The sequence below is a fragment of the Globicephala melas genome, chromosome 2, assembly GCF_963455315.2.
Source record: "Globicephala melas chromosome 2, mGloMel1.2, whole genome shotgun sequence".
NCBI lineage: Eukaryota > Metazoa > Chordata > Mammalia > Artiodactyla > Delphinidae > Globicephala > Globicephala melas.
The window spans coordinates 162840424-162862713 of NC_083315.2; positions in this window are offsets into that span (position 1 = coordinate 162840424).

A 22290-nucleotide genomic window follows, 5' to 3' on the forward strand; every position below is an offset into this window, starting at 1 on the left:
CTTTTTCCTCTTTTAAAGCTTTAATGACTGGCTTACACACACTGCAATCATTTTGTTCTTGTTTGTGGTTAATAGTCTGTAATCCATTTTAATTATATTCTTTGCTTATCAAGATCAGACTCCTGAACAAGGATAGAGCAAAATTTAACCTCTGCCTCTCCACTTCCTGTTTACTTATCCAAGTGCCTGGAAAATGTTCTGGGTCTTGAAAACATCAAGATAAAACTTGCTTTTTAAGGTTAAAGCCAACAAACAAAACCAAAGGAAGTTTCGCTCTACTTTTTCCCGTCTGCCACTCCATTCACTAAAGGGGTTGGTTGAATCTGCTTCCTCTGTTAAACTTAGAATGTGAAACTTGTAAGAATCTTGAGAGGGGCTGTGTGGTGGGGCAGGCCGGAGACATCTAGGGTGAGAAAATGATTTTTCCCTTGACCTGGATGGTGAGTACAAGTGTGTTTTGCTTTGTAATAATCCATTGATCTTGAGGAATTTACGTTTTGTGCACCTTTCTATAACGTGTCATATTTCTATAAAGATGTTATTTGAAACACTGAACCACGGCTGGGTTTTAAGAGCTGTTTTGTGCTTTTGTTAAGGGCAAACATTTAAAGATAGCTGCCATAGACCGAATATTTGTATCCCCTCGCAAATTCGTACGTTGAAGCCCAATCCCCAGTGTGATGATATTCAGAGGTGAGGCTTGTGGGAGGGGTTTAGGTCACAAGTGTCGAGCCCTCATGAATGGGATTTGGGCCCTTATAAAAAAAAAAACCCAGAGACCTCCTTTGCCCCCTTTCCCATGTAAGGACCCAGCGAGAAGACAGCCACCTATGAACTAGGAAACGAGCCAGACATAGAACCTGCTGGCACCTTGATCTTGGACTTCCAGCCTCCAGAACTGTGAGAAATAAATTTTTGTTCACCCAGTCTATGGTATTCTATTATAGTGGTCCAAACCAAGGCAACAGCCAAGCTCTTAAAAAACAATCAAACAAACAAACAAACACTTTTTCTAAGATCTGCATTTACCAGAGTAGGAATTATAAGAAAGTATGCCTGCAGTGCAGAAAGATACCACCAAATATATTTTTTTGGCTGACTGAACAGTCCAATGTGGTGTTCCTGGTCAGTGGGAGGCCTTCCACAGAGTGATTCAGGGATCAAGCCTCAGACTGCAAAGCAGATCAGTGTCAGCCAACTTGACAGGGAGATCCAGAGCAAAGATTGCCTGCTAGGGAAGTCTTGCGCTGAGCAGAAGCGGCCAGCTCTAGTACCACCATGCTCATTCATCAGCTGCGGGTGTGGGGGGGTTGGTCCCCTGAGAGAGCACGGTTTTAGCTCCAAAGCTAATTGCGCTGTTTGGAGCAGTTATGTCTTGAAAGAAGATAAGAATGGCACACCTCCATGGCTGTCACACTCTGCAGTGGGAGGGGAAACACACACACACACACACACACACACACACACACATACACGTATATATATGGTGGCCAGTAAGACTCTCTGCTGTAGTAATGAGGCCAATTTGACCTTGACTTCAGAACCACGTTGGCCTAACTCCCCTCATGTGCTGAGCTGCCTTCCACTGCCCCTGAGACGTCCCATTATCTCATTGTCTCTGGGCCATTGTGGGGCCATTTAATTTTATTCCCCAGCACTCATTCCCCTTTTTTTCTAATGAAAGTCCCCAATTTTTATGTGACAATCCAAACCTCCCCTCTTAGTACATGTGGTTGGGTCAGGCTTCCCCATTTCCACTACCCCAGCTCCATGGGTAGGCACATGATATAGGCCTGAGCCTATATCCTACCGCACCTGCAGTGAAAGTTTCAGAGTTGGGCACATGGCCTAACCAGAGACATCTGCAAGGCATGCTGGGCTAGAGGAGAGTGGCTCTGAGAGGATGAGGGGCTGGAGCCATGCAGCCACCTTGCCACCTTGCCACAATGAGGGGAGAGCTTGGAGAAGCTAGCACCTTCTTGGGAAACATGAAGGTGAAACCAATATGGTGGAAGGCAGAGTCTAGAGATGGAGAAAACTGAGTCGCAATGAATGTGTCTCAGCCTGAAATCTATCTGTGTCTGAACCCAAACCTGGACTCCTCAGTTACATCTGCCAATAAATTCCCTTTATTACTTAAGCCAGTTTGAGTTGGTTTCAGCCTCTTCAAAAGTATTCTAACCGAAGTCCAATCATCAGACTCAAAGTACACTCAATTTGGAAATATTTATTTTCATTTTATTTACCAAAGTCTCTAGAGTCAACCATCAAATCAGTCCCAGATGGTTAATGAACACCAGCCAAGTGCTTTCAAAATCAATGGCGGTGTTTTTGTTTTAATTAAATCCATGCAGTCAGCTTCCTCCTCCCTCTCGTCCTCTGCTTCCGCACCCAACCACTGCCCCACTCACACACTTAACTATTTCAGAACTTCTTCCCAAATTTTAGCTGAGGCCTCCCTTGGAAAACATACCGGGTGACTGAACTGTTTTAAACTCTGTTTCTCAAGTGGTCTCTGACTCCTTGAGGGCAGGGACTTGGAGTATCTCATATTCCCAGAGTCTAGCACAGAACCTGACAGGAAGTGGTGGTTCAATCAAAGTTACACTTGACAATATCCAGTTGGTGTCTCCTGCCATGAAGTAGGAAGGCAGACACCCTCCCACGCCCTATCTGGTTGTGTGCGTGACTCATCAGATTCCCGCAGAGAAAGGGTCATCCAGGGCCTCCCTGGAAGTGAGTCAACAGGATTGGGCCATCTTGTTGAGGTCACCTGGTGTGGACCATCAGCCTCTTCGACCATATATCCTCTCCTCCATTATCTGCCCCCTCCTTATCTCTTTCTGATGCCTTTCTTCTCCTCCTCCTTCATTTCTTTTTTTTCTCCTTTCCAAGATCTCCCCACTCCATGCCTTACCACAAACATGGGGGGTGTTCCCATGGTCCTCAAGGGCTACGCTAGAACTAGTCTTGCCCCACAAGTCAAAACACATGATACAAGAATTCCAAGGGGGTACTAACCTGGTTGAAGGCAGGTTTCACAAGCGAGGACTCTTCAATTTGGAAATCAAAGGCTAAAAACGGACTTGTATATGCAAGTATGATGGGTTAGTAGCTATCTGTTGCTGAGAAACTACTCCAGAAATGAATGGCTTAAAACAATAATCTTTATTATCTCTTGTGGAGGGGGTTGGTGTCTGAAAGTTGGACGGGGCACAATGGGATAGCCTGTTCCTAATTTGTGATATCTGGCACCTCAGCTGGAAAACTCCAAAGATGGTAGCAGGAATCGTCTGAAGGGTTGTTTACTCACGTGGCTGGAGGTTGATGCTGGCTGTTGGTGGAGACCTTAGCGGGGGCAATTGGCTAGAACACTTACCTATGGCTTATCCAAGTGGCTTGGACTTCCTTGCAACATGGTAGCTGGGCTGCCAGGACAAATATCCTGAGGAGAGAGAGACAGAGACACAGGCAGAGAACAAGAAAGAGATTAATGCACGATCCAAGTTGTATTCTTTTTGAAATAGAGCAAACCCTTGGAGCCCTCCTGGGTGTAAATCTTTTAGTGTCCCCTGTTTCTTGTTTGTAGGAAACAGGCTTCATTCAGCCTCCCTGACCTTCCCTCTGAGTTTCAAAGAAGAGATTCAAACAGTTGCTAATCAGAAAAGGGAGGAAATGCAGAAACAAAGGAGGAGCAGTCAAGAAACAATAGTGCAGCCTTGGGGCAGGGTCCTGGTTCCTCCTCAAGGAATATATATATAACAATTTATCTTTGAGTTCTTCTGCAGGAACTAAGGCCCCCACCCACGTGGAAGATGGTAACTTCAGGCTGAGCATAAGAATCGTGGAACACCACCCTGTTTTATCTCACCTCCAACCACTCAGAAGAAAGTCTGCACACAGTGGAAGATAAGGAAGACTCTGACCCCCTTCCCCAAATGATTAACTGTGATTAACTTCCCCTCTTTCCCTTTAAAAACTTTCATGGTGGAGCAGAATCTTCTGAGTTGGTTCTTGGGCACAAGTCTGCCTTCTCCCCAGGTTGCCAGTCTCCTGAATAAAGCAACCTTTCCTTTCCAACCAACACCTGTCTTCTAGAGTACTGACTTTCAAGGGGCGAACAGCCGAACCTGAGTTTGATAACATTTTTATGACCTAGCCCAGAAATCATACAGCATCATTCCTGCCACAGCCCATTGGCCGGAATAGTCACAAGTCTCCACCCAGGTTCAAGGGGAGGGACATAGACTCCACCTCTCAGTGGGCAGGCTGGCGTGGTGTGAAAAGCATGGGGGTGGGGAGCAGACATACTACTGTGGCCATTTTTGGGAAATACAATCTGCAACAGGTACTTACAGCAAATTTCCTAAAAAATTGTGAAACACTCTAATAAGAGCTAACTTTAATTGAGTACGTACTATATGTCAGGAACTCTGTTAAGCACTCTGCTGGTGGTACCTCATTTAATCCTCCCAACAGTCTGTTAAGTTAGGTGTTATTTTTATGTCAAACTTACAGATGAGAAAATTGAAGCGCAGCAAGATTAAGTGATTCACCCAAGGTCACAGAGGTGGTTAGTAGCAGAGCCAGCACTGGAATCCACACTATAAAGAGGAAGCATCTTCATGAGGGTCAGAGGACCAGGGACAAGACGAAGTAACTGAGCCACTGCATCTCCTCCCGTGGGGGTGTCTCAGACACTTTAGACACTACCTCAGATCCCTCATGTTCACTGATCTTTTATACCCACCACCCCTGGGATGACTGGTTCTTCTCCAGCCAGCTTCACACAGGGGACACCTAACAACCTCTCATTAAGCCTGTGCCTCCCACCTCCTCCCCTCTGGCTTCTCCATTGGCACTTGGAGCCCTTGAAAGCACAGCCTGGAGGCAGAGAGTTAATGCCCATGGCACAAACCTTGACCTATGGGGGCAGGCGAAATGGATACAGGCGTCCTCTTTTCTTCCTCCAGCCAGACGTACTTCACATGACTCTTCAGGCAGTGCGATGGGTGGGGCGGCCCTCCCGCTGGGTGCATCCTTGCTTTGCCTTTTCCTCCTCCCTGCTCCCCATTCTACAAGCCTTCACTTCTGTGCCCTGAACTCTCACTTTCCCAACAAAGTCCTGACACTTATCTGCTTTGGGGGGAACTCAAACAGCAGTGACTTTAGGAAATGCAACTTTCCAAGAGGTTTGATTCAGAATCATAGACTATGGGAAACAAACAGCTCTTTGGAGATCAACTGCGGGTGCTGGGGATGTACATCATGACGTACATCTCTTCCCAACAGTGTGTTCAGTGACTTTGCATGGAAACTTGAAATCAGCCACAGTGGAGTGTTTACACCATAGAAATTGGCAAGCATGACAAACCAGGGCTTTTTTTCCACAGAGAGCCAGTTGTTAGGCATTTACCAGCACACCACTGCTGTCGATTCACACGTAGCTCTAACTGACTAATCATGGCTGCCTGGAGCAGTGCAGCTGAAAGAATTCCAAGGCTACTGACAATGCCTATTGACCAGCCCCACTCCCAACCAAGGCTCTCATTTTATTAACCGAGATAACAGAGGCCCAGAGACTTGCTGCAGATTACTCAATCGTGGCAGAAGCAGCCTGGAACCCAGGCTGAGGTTGATTTGGTACAATATGGTACCTTATTTTGAACACATTCGTACGAACATACCTGCACGTGAGGTATATCTGTAGATAGTAGGTCTGTAACCTGGTCTGGGCCACAGCCCTCACCCCTTGGGATTAAAAGCTTGAAACTCACTTCTTACCCTAAAGGTCAAAGACATCCCTATGCTGGGGACCCTGCTCTGGCCAAGGTGGTATTTCTCTACCTTCTCTACCATGAAACAGAGAGAGTGGTTGAGGCCCAGTGGCCTGGGTCATCTTGTCACCCTTCACTCATTTGCCAAAAAAGAGGGGGAATGTGATTTTCTTTTAAAAACATTAGCGGTAACCAGTCTGTCTGACTCACTTTTTGAACACTAAGCCTGACATCTGTCTCTTGCACCAGAGAGATTAGGAACAGGAAACATTCCCCTTCGGCAAAGTACAGAGACCAAAGCAGCACAGCCACCAGTGGGCTCCCACAGCTTGTTAAATACTTTAAATGGCCCCACAAACACCTATTATATGTTCGGTGAAGTCAGCCATCCCTGCTTCCCCCTCCCCAGCTTCCTGAAGCTGCGGAAGCCCATGACGGCCAACGGATGCCTCCTGTCCGTGAAGGTGGACGAGGCACTGCTCTCCTCTCCCTCTGCTGTAAGAGGCAAATTGCGCTTGTTGTGGAAGGAGGGTGCAGGGGCTGGGTTTATTTTCCTTCTTCCTGGATAAGCCCAGCGGGGGTAGCACTAGGGTGAGACAAGTGAGGGGCCAACAGTGTAAGGTGTAAGGACCCTGAACTCGAACAAGCGTAGTCCCAGCCTTGCAGCCCGGTGACAGGCTTGCTGCAGACCCACTGACAGAACTCCCAGGTCCCCAAGAAGCAGAGGATCTGAAGCCAGGTCCAGTGTGGGGACAAGGAGGTCCTCAGCTGTGTTATTGAGGCCCTCGGAGCCACAGAACCTGGACTGGAATCCGGATTCTCTTTCCTGGCTCTGTGACTTGGGGAAATTTGTTCAGCCTCTCCCGTTTCCTCATCTGTGAAACGACGGTGATACCTATCACGCTTTCCTTGTTGTGAGCACTAGAGGAGTTATGGATATAAAAGCACTTTGGAAATGGCAAAGCACTACAGAAATGTTGGCTATTATTATACAATTTAATTAATAATATAAATAATGAATTACAATATATAATTGAGCTGTGGGAAAAAGTATTAAAGTGTGATTGTTCCCAAGTTTCTTCTCCTTTATTTGCCTCATAACCATGAATTTGCTCATTACCTTCGTAAAAAGGAAGTATTGTTACATGTTCAGAGAGGCCATGCTAATTTCATATTAAGGAGGTGGGGAGAGAGAGGTAGAAAAACCACATGGGAGTACTGGGGGTATGAAGAGAGACGTTTACCCAGTATTATTACAGATTATGACTGGGCTGTACCATGTACTCCTGTTTGTTGGATTATGAATGTAACACTGTTCTTAGCCTGGACCACATGGGTATCCAAATGTATGGGAAAATAATCATAATAATAGCAAGAGTGGTTGATATATTCTGCCTCCCAGCTCAGGATGTTCAAGGTCAAATCTACGACATGATGAGATGAATTCCTCAGAACCAAGTGACAGTCACTGCAAGTTCTACAGGGTGAAACGGTGCAGCCGATGACCATGCATGGCTGAGGAAAAATCTCCAGGCTCCACCTCCATCTGGGACCTTCCACTGTCCTTGAGAACTCTCAAGGCCTTGTTTAAATAAAAACAGTTTACGGGCTTCCCCGGTGGTGCAGTGGTTGAGAGTCTGCCTGCCAATGCAGGGAGACTGGTCTGGGAAGATCCCACATGCCACGGAGCAACTAGGCCCGTGAGCCACAACTACTGAGCCTGCGCGTCTGGAGCCTGTGCTCCACAACAAGAGAGGCCGCGACAGTGAGAGGCCCGCGCACTGCGATGAAGAGTGGCCCCCGCTCGCCACAACTAGAGAAAGCCCTCGCACAGAAACGAAGACCCAACACAGCCAAAAATAAATTAAAAAAAAAACAGTTTATGCTTTTTACATAATCAATTTTATGCAATGATGGAAAATTTTGAAAGGGAAAAAACTCACTCACCATCTACTGTCCAGTTTCCATTTTTGATCTCCGATGCAGCTCATGAAGATATTTTTAACCTCTTCCTGACACTATGAACACAAAAATTGGAAAGGTTTTTTCACAACTGGACTGAAGACTAAGATCTGGATATCTTCAGACCAAAGGAGGATGTTTGGGAGGAAAAGAAAAGAAATGGCCAAATATTTCCCCAGGCTCTGGTGAGACGCACACCTAACCCTGCAGGGCTTCTGGAAATGCCCTTCACGTATCAAGTAAGGACACAGCCCAGCCTTGCTTGTGTGTAAAGAGTGAATTACAAAAGCTAGGGCTCCAGAAAGGGAAAGAAGTTATTCCCCAAGACTGAATTTTAATTGCACTGTCTGAACTGTTAGATGTTAGATCATACTGTAAGAGGCAACAGTACTTTTGATTAAGCGTCTTTATCATTTTGGTAAGTTCTTTAGTTCTTTGCCTTCAATTTTATGAAAACACCTTAAATTTCCCATTGCTGGGAGGTGCTCTGAGTCACAGTGGACACTCTGAATTTACTTTCTTCCTCCTGAATTTGCCCCTCTTTCTGGGGTCTCCCTCCTGGTCAATGATACCTGGTAAAACCCTGGTCAGTACTTAACTCTTCACTCCATCCGATCTGCTGCCGAGTTTGGTGATTCTACCTGTGAGATGGTTCCCAAATCCATCCCTATCTTTCCATTCTCACAGCTCTAGTTCAGGCCCTTGCCCATCTCATCGGGACTCTCATAACAACCTCCTAAGTGGCCTCCCCATCTCCAAGGCCATCTTCCTCCAGGGACAGGTGCTGCTGTGGAGAAAAATCACATCCTACCCCTACTCAGAGGCTGGCATGGGCTTCCCACTTCCCATCCAAAGCTCTCCAACTCCTGATCATGGCATCAGGGTTCTGCCTGCTCTGGTCCAACTTCCTTCCTTTGCCCCTGTACTCCCCAAACCGTACCCCACGTAGCACCTCAAACAGGCATGTAAATTCTCACCTTACTACCTTTGATCTTACTTTTCCTATCACCTAGGATGCTTTCCATACCACCCCCAACCTCCTTTGTTTCCTTCCTTAAAAATACTGATCAATATTTCAATGCCCAACTTAAAAGCTACCTGCTCCATAAACTCCTCTATCATTTCAGCTAGAATGAATCTCCCCTTGTTCTATGATTGCAGCGCCCTTTGTGTTTTTTACTCTTTTGCAATCAGTTACTTATATGTTTGGATAGAACTTCGGAGCTTACAAGATACTTCCAAATAACTCATCTCATTTCATTGTAACACAGTGAGGCACATGTTTTACAAATGAGGGAACGGGATAGGGCGGAGGGCTGGGAGTGGAGTGGTGGTAAAGAATGGGGCAGAGACTGCTATTTATGCATTTTTCCTTCTACAATGATAGAATTTCTTAGCTGGGAACATTACTCTCCAGCTAAAAATTAATTTCCCAGACTCCTTTGCTGTCAAATGTGTCTATATGACTAAGTTCTACCCAACAGGATGTGAATGGGGGTGATGAGTGAAACTTTTGAGCCCAGCCCTTATAGGGAGGGGCTGGTCTTCCTCTCCCCTCATCCCTCCTCTCTGTTGGCCTGAATGTAGACATGAGAGGAGCCAAGTACTTTTTTGGGGCCACAAGTTGGAAGCCCCATTTAAGGATGGCAGAGCAATAAGATAGAAGGAGCCTGGGTCCCTGATGATTGCAGAGTCACCACACCAGTCCCAGATTACCTCTTCGGACTTTTAAGTGAGAGAAAGAAATGACTGTATTGTTTAAGTTGTTGCTATTGTGGCCTTTTGTTATATCAGCTAAAATGGTATGTTAGCTAATACAAAAACTTGCCCAAGTTTATAGGGTAGTTAATGGTAGAGTGAGTATGACTCAAGAACCTGAACTCTTTCCAGGAAGTGACATTACATACATTTACTACAGTAATTTTGGGCCTGGATACACACCTTTTTTTTCTCTTCACCCTTCCCTTCTTGCCCTGTGTAAGCACCTTGCTCATTTATTCAAAGAATATTTACTGAGTGCCTACAATGTACAAAAGCACTGTTTTAGGAGCTGGGGATACAATAGTGAATAAGACAGATAATATCCCATTCTTGTGGAGCTTACATTTTAGTGGGAGAAGAAAGACTACAAACAAACAAATAAACATACAACATGCCAGGTGGTGGTAAGTGCCATGAAGATAAACCGGGACGATGGGCTAGTAAATGAATCAGGGCAAGCAGTGGCTACTTTAGCTGGTGATCAGAATAGCCTCTCTGTGAAGGTCAAATTCAAGCTGAGACTTGAATGATGACAAGGCAACCATGTGACGATCCCAGCAAAGATCATTCCAGGCAGAGAGAGTAGTAACAGCAAAGGTCCTAAGGCAGGAATACACATGGTGTTTTGGAGGAGCAGTGACAAGACAAAGACCTTTAAATGTCCACACAGTGTCTTGCAGGTAGCAGGTGTTCAGCAAGTGTTTGATGAGTTGGAACTAAGCTCTAATGCTTGACACCGAGCCCTCCATCTAGCTGTCCAGTGCTCTAGAGCACAGTGGGGTCTGGATTTGCCCAGATTTTTCAGGGCTCTGGTTTGTGCTGTCCACTGGGTGATCCTTTGTTTTTCCTACAATGGCTACAACGGCCCATTGCCAAGATAAAAATTCTTTTATCAGTTGGAAATCCTCCAACATGTATCAAGGCATGGGAACCTGTGGTAACCCATTCAGAGGCCTCTGCATTCCACCTCTGCATGAATATCAGTCATTTATTTCTGCAGATGTGCTGTGTAACAAACCATCCCCAAACTCAGTTGCTTACTACACCTCATGTTCATTTTCTTAATTTACTGCTTTGCAGCTCTGCTGCACTTGCCAGGGATTGTTGAGCTTTGCTCCGGTCTGGTTTCAAATCTGCTACCATTTAGTCAAACCCACTAAGACCCAGAGACATGTGATGGTGACATCACGCAGCTGGTTGGTGTGAGAACACAAGATAGAACCAGTTCTCCTCACTTCCAAATGAGCCTTCACAGTAAGAGCAAATTGAAAATACAAAACACTGGGAGAGGGGATCACAATAATTTCCCAACGTCTTTGGATGAGTGGCTAACCAGGGCACATTTTCTCAGGGCAGACAGCAGACACACAATAACACAAACATATTTAAGGACTCTGCTCACATTATATCTAACAACCCATGCACCAAACAAGTCACAGACCCAAGTCCAATGTCAATTGGGTGGAGATACATAACTCACACACAGTGAGTGGGACAGAAAAGAGATCTTCGCTCACCAGTAATCCAGTCTATACAGCATATATACAATTTCGACTCTGCTCAGATTTGGAAGTTTAATCTTTAGCCAGAGATCTCCCCCATCACATGCTTCTCCATGGAGGTATTCTCCACTCTCCAAAAGTACAGAAGCCTTCACCTCATGGGCTGGTCCCCATCTCTGAGTTGTATGATGTTGTGCAGTGACATTGCTCTCCTTGGCTCAGGGGGTGGGGGGGTTGGGGAGGAGGGCTCCTTGCCACATCATCAGAATCGCACTTCCACCTGGAACCCAAAGCTCAGCAGCCCCTTTCAAGGCCCTATATAGGTAAGCAAGGCCGTCAGGTCTGGGTGGTACCACAATACGGAGGAGAGAATAGCTAAGAGGTATACTACGGCAGAAATGGCTAGTTGCTTGACAAGAGTACCAAGATAATGAAGAGTAACCTTTTAAAAGAATAATCTTTAAAAAAAATGTGGTGATGGGACAACTGGGTATCTATATGCAAAAGGATAAAGGTGGACCCATACCTCACACCTTATTAAAAAAAAAAGGAACTCAAAAAGGATAATAGGGACTTCCCTGGTGGCACAGTGGTTAAGAATCTGCCTGCCAATGCAGGGGACACAGGTTCGAGCCCTGGTCTGGGAAGATACCACATGCCGCAGAGCAACTAAGCCTGTGCGCCACAACTACTGAGCCTTGCGCTCTAGAGCTCGCGAGCCACAACTACTGAGCCCACACACTACAACTACTGAAGCCCACGCACCTAGAGCCCATGCTCCGCAACAAGAGAAGCCACCGCAACAAGAAGCCTGCACACCGCAATGAAGAGTAGCCCCCGCTCGCCACAACTAGAGAAAGCCCACACACAGCAACGAAGACCCAGTGTAGCCAAAAATAAATAAATAAATTTTAAAAAGAAGGATAATAGACCTAAATGTAAGAGCTAAAACTGAAAAACTGTTTAATGAAAACAAAGCATAAATATTTGTGACCTTCGATTAGACAATGGCTTCTTAGATATAACATCAAAAGCACAAGAAACAAAAGGAAAAAACAGATTGATTGGACTTCATCAAAATTAAAAGCTTTTGTGTTTCGAAGGACAACTATCAAGGTGAAAACCCACAAAATGGGAGAAAATATTTGAAAATCATATATGTGATAATAGACTTCTATCTGGAATATGTAAAGAACATTTGCAACTCAACAATAAAAAGACAAATAACCCAGTTGAAAAATGGGCAAAGGATCCAAACAGACATTTCTCCAGAGAAGATAAACAGATGACCAATAAACTAAGATGTTCATTAGTTATCAGGGAATTGCAAATCAAAACCACAATGAAATACTACTTCACATCTACCAGGATGGCTATAATAAAAAGGACAGGTAATAACTAGTGTTGGCAAGGATGTGGAGGAAATTAGAACCCTCATACACTGTTGGCAGGAATGTAAAACCATGCAGCTCCTTTAGCAAACAGTCTGGCAGTTCCTCTAAAGATTAAGCATAGAGTTACCACATGACCCAGCAATTCCACTCCTAGGTTTATACCCAAGAGAAACGAAAACATGTCCGCACAAAAAATTGTGCATGAATGTTCAAAGCCACATTATTCATAATACCCACAAAATGGAAACAGGCCAAATGCCCATCAACTGATAAATGAATAAACCAATGTGGCCTCCATACAACAGAATATTATTGGACGATGAAAATGAATGAAGTACTGATACACGCCACAACATGGATGAACTTTGAAAAGCTCATGCTAAGTGGAAGAAACCAGTCACAAAGGACCTCGTATTGTATGATTCCATCTATGTGAATGTCCAGAATAGGCAAATCTATAGAGACACAAAGTAGATTAGTGGTTGCTGAGGACTGGAGGGAATGGAGGGATCTGTGATGGCAGGGGGGTGGGGGTGGATAAGAGGTCTGTAGGGTTTCTTTTGGGGGTAATGGAGAATGTTCTAAAATTGACTGTGGTGACGGATGCACAACTATGTGAATAGTTCAGAAGACAAGAGTCCCTGAAATAAAAAGTTCCTATGGGAATGAAGTGGGAGATGATATGAGTGGGGCAGGATGGGAAGAGATTGTGGATGCTGAAGAGTTGAGGAGGTTATACTTTATTCTGCAGGTAGAAAACCACGAGGCAGCAGGCTGAAAGGAAGGCTTGGGAAAGATTAATCTGAATATACACTAGGCTGAGTGGTTAGGCGAGGCAAGCTAAATTTGCCCAGTGGGAGAAGAGAGAACAAACACACTAATGAGCCTAAACATTAACTGTTCCCGCCACATAGATTAAGTCACAAACTGTCCTCAAATTGACACTCAGAGAATCCTCAAAGAAGCCAATCAGAGCAAGACACATTTATTTACACAAATGTGGAGAGAAGAGGGTGTTTTCACTAGAAAAGATATCCTTCCTTTCAGCCCATTACCGTCACTCCTCATGGGAGATGAGTAGCTTACAGTTTGTATCCTAGAACGTACCCATCACAGCACAGGTTTCTGGCTGACTCTTTGCGGGTCTCAGAAGAAATCTATGTTGCCGTCAGACACTGGCCCATGTGGGCTGATTACCTGAAAGTAAAGTTGGATTTTTCTATTACCATCCTTTTTTCAAGGGCTTCAAAACCCATATTTTATGAGCTGATCAGTTTCTTATAACTTTTCTGGGAAGTGGGTGGAGTTAAAGGGTACCCCCATTTTTCAGTTGGTCAAACTGAGAGGGGGATACGTTAAGTTATATATTCTTTGGTGTGGCACGGAATGAAATCCAGGTCTCCCGAGCCTCTGATTGGGACCATTGCTCCATGACGCCTTCTGCAACAATTCACCTTCGTCCTCAGTGGTGGATACCCAGGTGCCAGGGTGGGCTCCAATTTGGCTTTTCCCTCCTTCTTGCCACTGGGCTGGGTCTCCACACTGCCTCTCCACTGCTTGCAAAGAAAGCTTGCCCCCTTCCTTGAGCCCTTCTGGAGATTTAAAAGGCCATTTTGAATGGTATCAGATTGCTTAGTACCTTGAATTTATATGGTTTATTTTGTTGTAAAAAAAATTGAGGAGCATATGGGATTATAAGTGTGAGCTCTGGCATCGTATCAGTCTGACACGTCAGCCTGGTGAACCCATGTGCCTCGGTTTCCTCACTTATAAAATGGGCATAATAATGCCTGCCTACGTCATAGGTTGTTGCTAGGATTAAGTGAGCATATGTGTGTCAAGCAGTTAGTACAGCACTAGACAAAGTAAGTGTTCAATAAATATTAGCTAAGAGATAGGAAAGAGAGCATAAAAGCACTCTTTTAATATTTAAATGGATACAGAAGAAGATGAGACAAATTATGTGTGCCGGATCTAAGCCAAAATGAGATTTGTCCTCCAACTAAAAAAGAACATTATAACTAATGGAGCTGGTTAGCAATGGAGTCAGCGAACTAGAGTCAGTGCCCCATCTCTTGAGGTATTTAAGCTGAGCTCACCATGACCTCTTCATGCAGTAGCAGAGATTTCAGTCTCAAATGGGGAAATGGACCAGGTAAGCTCCAAGTGATTCTGTAAAACACATAGAAGAAGCCTTAAATGACCAATAACCAAATGTTCTTTAAAGTTTTTAGAACTGCAGCAAGCAATGATCATATAAGGACTGATGCCTGAAAACCCATGAAATACCCAGGCAAGAAAGGGGAGAAAATCCAAACGAGGAAAGGTTCTCTTCGAAGCTTACAAAAGGCCAGAAAAGAAAGAACAGCCAAGTTTCATGGTCTTAGAATAGACATTCTAGCTGAGGCTGGGCCAGCTAAACTGCCAAGGAAGACAAGGGAATGGGGAAGGGAGGCCTGGCAGGGTTTGCAGGTCTACGAGGAGCCGGCCAGTGGGGCTGCTGCTTCCTCCCTGGGTTTATCAACTCCGGTCCAAGGAGCTCTCAGCCTTTACTGTCCTCGAGAGGAGGCAAGAATCGCTTCTGATAAGTTAGGTCTCTACGACCAGAGGCAGAGCAATCTATTCCCATTTACCGGCGCCAGGTCCTGAGGATGAGGAAACTGAACCAGCATTCCACACGTTCGGAACCTTCCCTTCTGAAACTCCAGGCTGATTGTCATAACAGGCTACATTGTCAGACAAAGAGGCTATTCAGAGGAAAAAGTGGAGACACAGGACTTACCAGGGCGAGCGGACTTGTAACAGTTGCCCTTCTAATGTCTGTGGAGGCGATTTGTTTTCTTACTCTGGCTGGCCACCTCTGCCTCTGGGGAAAGGGACTCCCCCTATTCGAGTGGTTCTGGTGAGACCGCCAATCACAGTGCCTTCTTCCTCCTCCTGGTCACATGACCAGCACTTAGCACTTGGCCAATCATAGAACTCCTCCTGCATCCGTTGATTGAGCCAAGAGGAGGGCACGTGACCCAGGCCAGCTCAGTCTGAGGCTTCCACGAATGCTATGCTAATATGAGCCCTGTGAGGTATGCCTTTTCTCTGGGAGAGTGGACCCTTCGGGTCGGGAAAGGCTGGCACTGCCAGAGGCTATCTTTTCTACCACGTGAAGAGAAGCACCTCTTCAGAAGGTGAACTGAGAGTTGGAAATAGGGTAACAGAACCCTGTCCTTACTGTTTAAGCACCCAAACCCAACTATGACTCCAAACAGCTCAACTCTTGAACTTGTAAGGTATATGAACAATGACAAAAAAATTAATTCGATTTCTGTCACTTGCAACCAAAACATATGCATTCTGAGGGGCCACAGACATTCAGACCATAGCAGCTCTTTTCATAATCCTATTGAAAGGGATGTCAGGTCAACCTAGGGTTGAGGAGACCTTTGGTGAAAGGTAAATAATAAACACAGAAAATTGCTTGGGTGTCTCTTGTCATTCTTGCTAGTTACCTAGAGTCAGAGTGACTGCAAGAATCAGATTCTAGCCCACGTAGGGCGCAAACTAGGTCTTTGGCATCATAGCAAAGCAATTATATGTAACTGAACTAATTTTGAAGGCATAGGCTCTCCTCAATTCTTAAAATAAAAAGCCCCCCACACTTGTGTCAATCACGCAGCCAATTAAAGAGGCCTCGAAGTGACAAACCACTGGATTGTCAAGGTAGATTAGAGACACAGAAGACACTTCTGATGGTTGGGATAATTAGTCTGTCATCCTGCGGCACGGCCTGATCCGCTTGCCCGGAGGAGCCCAGAATTATTACTCTAACAGGTGGTTTAGGGAGCTAACCGCCCTGTAACTCTCACCTGCTTGGTCCTGAGCAGAAATTGGTATGCCCAGAACCAGGAGACTGGGTAGGTGGAGGACGAAGGCGGAGAGATTTTCCTAGCATCCCAAAATGGCTTTATCGAGCCATTGGCTTTAATCAAGTATCTATTTGCAAACCACAGGCACCTTCCGTAACTCATTTGCCCCAAAAGGTTTTGTTTGAGTTGGAGTTTATTTGCTCAGCAATTTTCTTCCTTTTCCTCAGGGAGCCCACAGCCAGATTTGAACCTTTGAACCTTTGAACCTTTGAATGCATGTATCAAATTTCAAATAATTCCTCCCAGCTCACACCTCTCCCCAGCCAGGTCGCAAATCCCTATGAACACTGACTGTGGGCTTCCCTGGTGGCGCAATGGTTGAGTCCACCTGCCGATGCAGGGGACGCGGGTTCGTGCCCCGGTCCGAGAGGATCCCACATGCCGCGGAGCGGCTGGGCCCGTGAGCCATGGCCACTGAGCCTGCGCGTCCGGAGCCTGTGCTCCGCAACGGGAGAGGCCACAACAGTGAGAGGCCTGTGTACCACAAAGAACACTGACTGCTTTTCTCACTCAGTCGGGTTAGGGCCCTCCCACCATCCTAATTGCTTTGCGGCAGGGAATCGCAAAGCTAGTGCTGTTAAATCTTCCATGTTGATGTACAAATGAGGTCCTTAAGGGCAAACTACAGGGGTGACTAAACAGCGCCGGAAACGGACAGAGGAGAAGAAAATGTTATTTGTCCGTATCTTCTCAGTGAGATCTGTGTGTGGTTGAAGGAAATATTTTAGTATGCTGCTTGCAACTGCGGTTAGCTTGAGCCACCTTCCTGAGAGTGGGGTTAATGAGGAAGACTTCTCTTCTGCTGGGTGAGGGGCACAGGCCTGGGATCAGAGGGGAATTGCTTTGAACAGTTGAGCAGGGAGCAGAGGTGGGGGATGGACAGCAGGTCTTCCTCCTCTCTCCCCCCACCAGAGCACTAAGCCTTCCCTCCAGTATTAATGACCTATTGCCGCCATGACAAATAACCACACACTTAATGGCTTCAAACAACAGAAATTTACTCTCTTACAGTTAGATCGGCCAGAAGGCCAAAATGGCTTTAGTGGGCTAAAATCAAGGTGTTGGCAGAGTACTTCCATCTGGAGGTGCTGGGGGAGGCTATTTCTGTGCCTTTTCCAGTTCTCCAGCTGCCTTCCTTGCTTCCCAGCACCTTCCTCCATCTTCAAAGCCAGCAGTGGAACATCTCTCTCTACTGCTTCTTTCTGCTTCCATCACATGATGTTCCTCTGTTTTGTCTGTAGTCAAATGTCCATCTCCCTCTTATAAGGACACTGGGCCAAGCTGGGTAATTTCCAGGATAATTTCCCCCTCTCAGAGTTTCTAATTTAGTCACATCTGCAAAGACTGTATTCCATATTATGTAACCTGTGCAGGATCCAGGGATTAGGTTGTGATATATTTAGGAGTCACTATTCAGCCTGTGACACTTGGTAATACAGATTGAAAAATTACATCACACTGAGAAGAAGCAGGTTCTCTTCCTTGGTGATAGGAGTTCAGATTGATGCAGCACAACTTGGCATCTCAATTAAAGAGTAGAATATTCTTTCTCATGGATTCAGCAGTTCCTTCATCAGTTCAGCCTCTAGGAAATAATCATAGAGATTATACTTGAAAATGAATAGACATGGATGGATGTTTTTCCCAGCATTGTTTATAACAACCTAAACAACCTGAGTGACCCCCGCAGTAGGGGCTGGTTGGATAAATGAAGAAACATCCATAGGATGAGATGCTGTGCCATTGTAAAACAGAATGAAGGGGGCTTCCCTGGTGGCACAGTGGTTAAGAATCTGCCTGCCGATGCAGGGGACACGGGTTCGAGCCCTGGTCTGAGAAGATCCCACATGCCGTGGAGCAACTAAGCCTGTGTGCCACAACTACTGAGCCCACATGCCACAACTACTGAAGCCCACATGCCTAGAGCCCGTGCTCCTCAATAAGAGAAGTCACCACAATGAGAAGCCCACGCACTGCAACAAAGAGTAGGCCCTGCTCTCCATAACTAGAGGAAGCCCACAGGCAGCAATGAAGACCCAACGCAGCCAAAAAAAACAAAAAACAAAAACAACAGAACGAAGAAGATGAGACAGATCTATGCGAGCTGGTGTGGAAGAGTTTTTAAGATAAGAGGATAAAATAAGGTACAAGACAGTGTACAGATTATGTTCCTATTTGTGAAAATGAAAGGGAGAAATGTGTGTGTCTATATGTAGAATATATATCTGGAATATTCCTGAAGGAGACAGAGGACAGATTGTCCTTCTTCGGATGGTGACTGGGAGGTATGGAGGAGAAGTAGTTTTGATTTTTTTACCATGAACATTTATTACTTTTTCAATTAAAAAAACAGTTAATGAAAAAGAGAGGAAGAACATTGGTTTGGGAGAGTTGACAAATTTTATTAGCCTGTCCAAGGCACTCACACATTTTAGTCCTGTTCCCCCAACTCCCACACTCCCATTACCAAGGCCAAGGTCCTGCATCCCTTTTCCCCACACACCCTACAGGCTCTCACTGTCCATTCTTGTCTCCTTTCTCCCTACAGGCCTGCATAGATGTCCTCTGAAGACAAATTACTTTCACCAGTTTACAGACAGGGATGTTGGGGGCAGTTGAGGATGGGAGCGGGAGAACATCAGTAATTTTCCCTGGCCACAAACCAAGGCTGGGGAGGGGTACAGGAAAAGAATCTCAGTCTAGAGTCTACCCACTCCAGGGTTCAAATCCTGGTTATGTGACCTTGAACAAGTCACGGAACCACTCTGAGCCTCAGTTTCCTCATCTGAAACATAGGAATAACATTATGAGGATTGTAGTGAGAATCGAAATAAGAAAAGAGGATACTGTGGTTGGTGCTTCCAAGTGGACACCTTTCTTGGGGAGGGTTCTGATCATACACTCAGACAGCAGAGAGAGGTGGAAGACATAGATCTGAGGAGCGTAGCCCTACCGGGTTAATAGTACTGGATCTTGAGAGCATGTGGCAGCTGTGTTACCCAGAATAAAGCACATGGTCTGTGTGCCTGGGTTTCTAGTCCACAAAACAGAGAATTCATAAAACATAAAGTTAATAGACAAAGCAGTACACGGTTCAATCCTGTGGTACACTGAGAACCTTAAATTAAAAAAGAAAAAATCTCTTAGAAAGCCATGGCCTCCTGACTACTGATACTGAACCAACAGTCCTGCTCCAACTCAAACAAAATCAGCCCTTCTCTGCTCACACACCGAAACCACCGGAACACAGTGTTCCCAGAGGTGGAGGGAAAATAAAGACAATCGTGAGGTGCAGAAACCAGCCTGGCTGATGGGCCGAGGGGCTGGGGAAGTGAACCGGAGGTAAAGCCACAGCCACGTGAGGCAAACAAGATCTGTCCCAGGCCTGTGGACAGGCTTAGAGCTTCCCAGGACCGCTGTGGCTGGGCTTGAGTCTTCTGAGTGTGGACCTCACTCGAATGCACGACCTCTCATCACACACAATATCTTGTATCATCCCGGACACAGTGCCAAGGCACGCGGAGATGTGGCCAGGTTCCAAAGGAAGACAGCATCTCTTACAACCTCCCTGCTTCATTTCCCATATCCAATAGGACACTCCACCGAATTTTTCAAAAGCTAAATGCGTTGTTTCTTTAAAGTAAATCTGAGGTGAAGAATTCGCTCCCCCTGGAGTTGACCTGGCAGTGGCTGTCCTGCACCCAAGTCTCGGGTTGGACATTAACTAACTAGATAACCTTGAGCAAGTTCTTAAACCCTCTAAGACAATTTCCTCATCTACAAAATGGGTATAATACCAACTTTTCTCAATTTCAGGTTGGCACTCTGCAACATTTCTGAAATCGTGCTGTGTCTTCTGATTAATGTGGTATTTAATTTGCTACTGTTTCTTTTATTCCCAGACACCTGTAATATCACTGATTTTTTTCGACAGCTTTATTAACATCAGCAGCTTTATTCACGTACCAAATAGGTCACCAATTTAAATCAAACAGTTCAGTGGTTTTTAGTATATTCACAGATGCATGCAACCGTCACCAAAATCAATTTTATCACCCTCAAAGAACACCTGTGCTCTTTAGCTATCATGTCCCTTGTCTCTCTGTCTCTATAGATTTTCCTGTTTGGGAGTCATAGAATTGGTCTTTTATAATTGGCTTTTTTCACTTAGCGTGATGTTTTCAAGGTTCATACATGTTGTAGCATATATCAGTCCTTCATTCCTTTTCATTGCCCAATAATATTCCATTGTATGAATACACTACATTTTTTTTTATCCATTCAGCGGTTGATTTCTACTTTTTGGTTTTTATATGAATAATACTGCTATGAACATTCATGTGTAACTTTTTGTGCAGACACATGTTTTCTTTTCTCTTGGGTATGTAGGTAGGAGTAGTGTTGCTGGGTCAATCATACAATGACTCTATGTTTAGCTTTTTAAGGGACTGCCGGACTCTCTTCCAAAGGGGCTACAGCATTTTATATTCCCACCAGCAGTGCACAAAGTCTCCAATTTCTCCACATGTTTGCCACATTTGTTATTATCTGTCTTTTTTATTATAGTCAGCCCAGTGTGTGGGAAGTGGTATCTGATTGTGGTTTTAATTTGCATTTCCCTGATGACTAATGATGGTAAACATCTTTGCTTATTGGCCATTTGTATAACTTCCTTGGAGAGATGTCTGTTCAGATCCTTTGCTCACTTTTAAATTGGGTTTCTATTTATTATTAAGTTGTGAGAGTTATTTATATCTTTAAAATAGAAGTCCCTTTCCAGATATGTGATTGCAAAATTTTCTCCCATTCTGTGGGGTTTTTAAAAATTTTCTTGATGATATCCTCTGAGGTAAAAAAGTTTTAAATTTTTATGAAGTCCAGTTTATCTTTTTTTCTGTTTGTTGCATGGGGATATCTAGTTGTCCTAGCACCATTTGTTGAAAAGATTACTCTTTCCCCATTGAATTGTCTTTACACTCTCCTTGAAAATCAATTGATCATACATATGAGGGTTTATTTTTAGACCCTCAGTTCTATTCCATTGGTCTGTAGGTCAGTACTCATGCCAGTACTGCACTGTCTTGATTACTGTAGTTTTGTAATAAGCTTTGACATCAGGAAATGTGAGTCTTCCAGCTTTGTTCTTTTTCAGGATTGTTTTGGCTACCTTAGGTCCCTTGCCTTTCCATATACGTTTTAGGATCAGCTTGTCAGAATCTACAAAAAGACAGCTAGGATTACGTCAGTGATTGTGTTGAATCTGTAGATTACTTCAGGGACTATTGCCATCTTAACGATATTACGCCTTCCCATCCAGAACTTGGGATGTCTTTCCATTTATCTAGGTCTTCTTCCAACAATGCTTTTTTTGTTTGTTTGTTTGGAGGGTATAAATTTTGCACTGCTTTTACTAAATTATTCCTAAGTGTTTTATTCTTTTTGATGCTATTATAAATGGAATTGTTTTCTTAATTTCCTTTTTAGATTGTTCATTGCTAGTGAATAGAAATACCATTGGTTTTGCATATTGATCTTGTACTCTGCAACTTTGCTGAACTTATTTATGAGTGCTAATAGGTTTTCAGTGGATTCCTTAGGATTTTTCTGTATAGGAGATCATGTCACATGCATCTTCTTCCTTTCCAATTTGGATGCCTTTTATTTCTTTTTCTTACCTAATTGTCCTCACTAGAATCTGTATCACAGTTGAATAGAAGAGGCAAGAGTGAACATACTTCTCTTGTTTCTGATCTTAAGGGGAAAGCTATCACACTTGTACCATTTCATATGATTTTTTTTTTTCTTTAATAGATGTCCTTTATTAGGTTGAGGAAGTTCCCTTCTATTCCTAGTTTGTTTGTTTGGGGGTTTTTGTTTGTTTATTTTTGTTAGCATTTTTATCATAAAAGCATGTTTGGATTTTATCAAATGCTATTTCTGTAGATAAAATGACAGTTTCTTAGAGCTCTCTCCA